Raw genomic sequence first — 6,203 nt, 5'->3', positions numbered from 1 at the left:
AGACAGAGGGGTGGAATCGATGCTAGTGAAGAGTATGGGCGTCTCCAATGCCGAGAACTCAGCCATCAGGGGTCTGACAAAACTTAGACTAACCAAATTAGTGGCAGCACCAGAATCAATAAAAGCCTGACCGGACCGAGTGAAATTCCAGAAGCCAATATGACAGGGCACCAACAACTTAGGGAGTACCTGTGATCCTAGGCGACCCTCCCAACAGTTGCCTAGGATCTGAAGTTTTCTGCTGGTTCAGGCTGATGCTGCATCAGCTTCTGAAGACAGGTTGCTACACGATATCCGGCTTTCCCACAATAGAGACAGAGATGCTGCGTCATCCGGAACTATCGCCGTTCCTTGGGACTTAGGTGATCCACTTCCATAGGCTCGGCACCAGAAGTTTGCCTGGGAGAAGAGGGAGCAGGTCTGCTGGGTTCCCTAGCTTTGCGGGCCTGACGTTCCTATTTTCTAGATCTCAGCCTTCTGTTAGCCTTGACTGCCATTTCCATCGTCTCATTGAGTGTCACGGGAGCAGGATGGGAAATGAGTAGATCCTTGACAGCGTCAGAAAGACCCAACAAAAACACATCCCTAAGTGCACTATCGTTCCAAGAGGTTTCACCAGCATACTGTCTAAATTTAGATCAATAGTCCTCTACCCACTGCTGCCCCTGACGAAGGGACATGACATGAGATACCGCACAGTCTGGCTAATCAAAAATACCTCCAAGTTCCCGAAAAAACAAATCAACTGACTGCAGGCAAGCCGAACTCTCGGGTAAGGAGTAGGCCCATGTCTGGGTGGAACCCCGAAGTAAGGACATAATCAGTTCCACTTTCTGGAACTCTGAGCCGGAGGAGCGGGGCCGCATCCGGAAGTACAATCTACATGCCTGCTGAAAAACAAAAACTTGCTCCTCTCCCCTGAAAACTCCTCCGGAAGAGGACACTTGGGCTCAGGAATGGAAGGGGCAGCAGAAACATGCATTGACTCCTGCTGCTCCTGGGCCACCATACGACCAGACAGATCTTGGATCACGACTAGAGATGAGCGAACACGTTCGGCTCCGCCCCTTTTTCGCCCGAACACCGAACTTTGCGAACACTTCAGTGTTCGGGCGAAAAAGTTCGGGGGCCGCCGTGGCAGCGCGGGGGGGTGCGGCGGGGAGTGGGGGGGAGAGGGAGAGAGAGAGGGCTCCCCCCTGTTCCCCGCTACTGCCGCCCGCGCCGCCGCGCATCTCCCCGCCCCCCGGCGGCACCCGGACACTTACGCGCGAACACTGCAGTGTTCGGCAAAGCCGGTGTCCGGGTGCGGATGTGTCCGTAACGGACACGTTCGCTCATCCCTAATCACGACCACTAACGCCTGCAACTGACTTGCGAGGGTACTCATGTCCTCCATGTCCTAAAAACAAAACCCACTGGGCAATTTTAAGGGTCAGTTATTATGTTATAGTAATCTACCCTGGATACGCTAGCCTGGGTTGCCCTGGATCTTACCTGCAACCCCTGTCCCTGCCTACTTGCCTCCACTCCTGGCTAACCCCAGGCGTGCAACTGGGCGGCAGTCCCTACGCTATCTAGGGACCAAGAAGGAGCGCTGGCATACCTAGATGAAATGGGTAGACTACCGACAGGACAGGCAGGTGAAAAAAACCAACACAAAACAATACTGATAGTACCGAGGCAGATGGAACAACCTGGCAGATGGTAACAAAATAGCAGACAAGCTAACAGAGGCAGGAAACCTACAGATGCAGATTAGCCAGCCACCTGAGGGAAACCAATAACTGGCAGTGATTGCAGTCACTGCCAGACTTTTAAACAGAAGCCTCCGCCCAGAGGCGGAGAGAGGAAGACGGCCAACTCCCCATAGCACATCAAAAAGGAGCTCGTACATGGCAGCTGCACTCCCAGGACTACCGAGCACACGCACCGCGAGCCACCAGCACCACGCCGACCCCGTCACCCATGCCCCCGTCAGCCGGACCACAAGTCGGGGGGACGCACCCTGACCGCGGGACCCAAAACACCTCCACCTTGGGAGGAGCCGCAGCCGCCACATAGTAACACATCCCTCCATATTGGCCCAAGTAGTAATAGTGACCCCCACAGGGGCCTCAGTAGTAATAGTTACCCCCACAGTGGCCCCAGTAGTAATAGTGACCCTTTACAGTGGCATCAGTAGTAATACTGAACCCCCACAGTGGCCCCCAGTAGTAATAGTGACCCCCACAGTGACCTCAGTAGTAATAGTGACCCCACAGTGGCCCCAGTAGTAATAGTGCCCCACAGTGAGCCCAGTAATAATATTAACCCCTCAGTAATATTAACCCCACAGTAATAATATTAACCTCCCTTGTAATATTAACCCTACAGTAACCTCAGTAATATTAACCCCATAGTAGCCTCAGTAATATTAACCCCCTCAGTAATAATAACCCCTTTAGTAATATTAACCCCGCAGTAACCACAGGAATAATAGTCCCCCAACCCATATACTTACCCTCTCCTTGTAATTAACGCCGCTCTTCCTCTGCTCAGCGCTGATCCTGGGTGCACACTGAGGTCAGTGTGTGAGCCTAAATGTTTTCTCCCTTGTCCTCCCCCACAGAACTGAGGAGGAACGGACTCAGGGGCGGAAGGATCCCAGGTGCACACTGACGTCATAGTGTGCACCGGGATCAGTGTCGCAGCGTGATTACCGGTGGGGAGCTGCGGCAACCCAACTGGTAATCACTACAGTGGTGAGCAGCCGTCAGCTGCTCACCATGGATCCCCTGACTGTCACTCGCAGAGTCCTATGGACTGTGTGAGCACAGTTTGGGAAACCACTGCTCTAGACATAGACGATACCCCCTTGTTATAATCACAGTCCTGTGTATAGATGATGGGAGAGATCTCTGTATTGTCCCCTGATATATTAATACATAGTTATCAGGTCGCTCTTCAGCTGTCTTTTCTCTAAACTAAATAACCCCAATTCTGATAACCTCTCTGGGTATTGTAGTCCGTGCATTCCATTTGTTACTTTAGTTGCTCATCTTTGTACCCGCTCAAGCTCTGGTATGTCCTTCTTAAGTACCGCTGCCTAAAACTGTACACAATATTCCATGTGTGGTCTGACCAGTAACTTGTAAAGAGGAAGAACAATGCTCTCCTCATGTGCCCCTAGACCTCTTTTGATGCACCTCATGAGTCTACGTATGCTAGCCGGGAGCAGGGAAATTTTAAATCTCCTGAGCTCCCCGATCTTCTGCGTATGTGCCCAACATTTTATGTCTGGTGTGCAGGAGGACCGGAACACTGCGGGACATTGCAGAGGATGAAGGTGAGTACTTTCAGCTACCATTATGGATTCGATCCGTGAGGGGAGGTGAAATTTTAACTGTATTTCACTTTTTGTTTATTTTTATGCGATTGCCATTATCCATTGTATAACAGCAATCACATGACCAGGGGTTGCATATTGCGGCCCCTCATGACAGCTCCAGGCTGTCGGCTACCTCCAGCAGCCGATAGCAGGGAGCTGTCACTTTCACAGCCCCTGCGTCTTTAATCCCCAGGGCAAGCGTGTTTTTATGGCTCTAGGGATTAAAGCCCAGAAAGCCAGGATGTAAAAAGACCTATGGGTGGTCACCAAGGGGTTAATGTAGTTCGTCACTTGAGTACTATTTATCAACTATGCACCAGAAACTAGAAACATATTTGTACCACTTGAAGGCTTTTATCTTATGCCAAAAGGATCTGTTAGGGAAAGGACGGGGAGGGGGGGTTAAGGCATGGAGATATTTGGAAGGGTGGTATGTGAAGGGATTTGTATGCTAATTAATTGAGGGATGGTCTGTCAGCCAAATCTTCCATTTGGATATAAAGGTATCAAATGTTCCATTTTGGACTGCCAGCATTTTTTCATAGGTGCAGTTGGACGAGACTATAGAGACTACTTCTTTTATGGAAGAAACTTCAGAGCTTTTCTAGTTGCGTGCTATTGTAAGACGGGTTGCATGTAGCATAGGGCAGATAACTGTTCTGCATTCCAATGGGAAATTATATATCCCTAAGGGCTCCTGCACACTTGGGTTTTTCTTGCGCATATTTTTCACATGATATCGCTGTGTTTTTTTCTCACAAATTTCAATGGGACTTTCTCAAAACGCATCACAAGTTGGTGCTTTGCAATTTTTGTGCGATGCGTTTTTAACATTAGAAAGTCCCATTGAAATTTGTGAGAAAAAAACGCAGTGATATCGCGTGAAAAAAACGCGCAAGAAAAACACAAATGTGCAGGAGCCCCAACAGTAGAAGCGCCAAACCAGGTTTGTTTTTAGTTGTGTAGGGGTGGCGTGTTTTTACTATTTTAAACACCTTTTTCCATAGGGTGGAGATTAGGGGGCAACTCCAGAAAATATGGAGCAGGAACCCTATTTGTCTGCAGTTTCTCCAACATTTAGGGGATGGCCAATAAGGACCAAGCACTGTAAATTTATGGAGCTTAGTCCTGGGCTTTAATCTCAGTGAATAGTAAAATACGGCAGAGGATTAGAGCTCCTGCAATGATTTGAATTTCATCTTTATGGCGTTCAGTGTACAAAATAAATGATGTGATAACATTATTCTCCGGGTCAGCATGATTCCAGCGATACCAAGTTTATACAGTTTTTTTATGTTTTGCTATTTTTGTATACATTTAGGATGATCTCTAGTCTTCATTTATCCAGTTTTTGGGAACATATATATCATTTTGATTGCTTTTTATTTTTTATTTCATTTTTTTCTAGAGGCAAGATTAACAAAACTGCAATTCTGGTATGTTTTTTTTTTTACTGCGCAGTCTAAATAATATGTTAAATTAATTCTGCAGGCCAGTCCGATTCCACCAATACAAAATTGATAGAGTTTTTCTTTTACAACTTTTTGCACTTTAAATTATTATTTTTTTTAATGTATCTCTGCCTTCACAGACCTCTAACATTTTTCTTGTCAACAGTGCTGCTGTGTGACGGGTTTTTTTTCAGGATGAGCTGTACTTTTTAATTGTACTATTTGTTGATCCAAGCAATATTTTGATCACTTTCTATTCAGTAAGGTGAGATAGGCAAAATTAGCTATCTTTGCCATGTTTTTTGTATTTTTTTTTCATGGTGCACACTGTGCAGATTAAAAAATGTACCGTATTTTCCAGCGTATAAGACGACCTTTTAACTCCGAAAAATCAGCTCTGCAGACGGGGGTCGTCTTATACGCCGGCTATACAGATAATGAGGCGCTGTCCCCCCAAAAAAATCAATACTCACCTCCCGCGGTGCTGCTGCAGGCTGTCGCTCACTCGTGCGCGCCGGCAAAGCATTGCTTTCGGCAAGCGGGGCTTGAATGCCCCGCCTCCAGAAAGCTAATGCTCTGATTGGCTAACTTAGAATGGTGTTAGCCAATCACAGTCATTCATGACATCATTGAATGGCTGTTATTGGCTTCTGCGTTAGCCAATCACTGTCTTTCATGACATCATTGAATGGCTGTAATTGGCTAACGCCAGACTAAGTTGGCCAATCAGAGCATTAGCTTTCTGGAGGCAGGGCATTCTGGCCCCACTTGCAGAAAGCAATGCTTTGCTGACATGCACGAGGGAGCGACAGCCTGCAGCAGCGCCGCCGGATGGGAGTATTGATTTTTTCTTTCACACTGTATTCCCGGCATATAAGACGAAAAGTCGAGGGTTGTCTTATAAGCCCGTAGTCTTATATGCCAGAAAATACGGAAATAACTTTTTTCTCTGGGTCATTACGAAGTCAGTGATACCACATGTATGGTATGATTTTTTTATTAAAGTTTTTATTACATAATAAAAGGGAAAGTTGGAGTTTTTATGCTTTTTAATTTTTTACTATTTTTTAAATATATTTTTAACATTATTTTTGTCCCACTAGGGCAGTGGTCCCCAACCTTTTTCGCACCAGGGACCGGCTTCAAGCAAGACCATTTTTCTATGGCCTGGCAGGGTGGAGTGCGTATTGGGCAGGGGCAGGGCTTTGGTAATATGGGGCGGGGTTATGGAGGGGGTTGGAGTTTAGTAACAGTTTGTGGTTTGCAACCATAAAGAGACACATGTCAGTATAGCAACTATGTATTGCGATTATTGTGATGGCAGTATATGTACCCCATCTGCCTGGCATCACACACAGGGGGCAGTACAGAGAGGTGGTATATGC

This window comes from Eleutherodactylus coqui, chromosome 12, assembly GCF_035609145.1.
Source record: "Eleutherodactylus coqui strain aEleCoq1 chromosome 12, aEleCoq1.hap1, whole genome shotgun sequence".
In the NCBI taxonomy this organism is placed as follows: domain Eukaryota; kingdom Metazoa; phylum Chordata; class Amphibia; order Anura; family Eleutherodactylidae; genus Eleutherodactylus; species Eleutherodactylus coqui.
Note: the sequence above shows the minus strand (reverse complement) of the source record.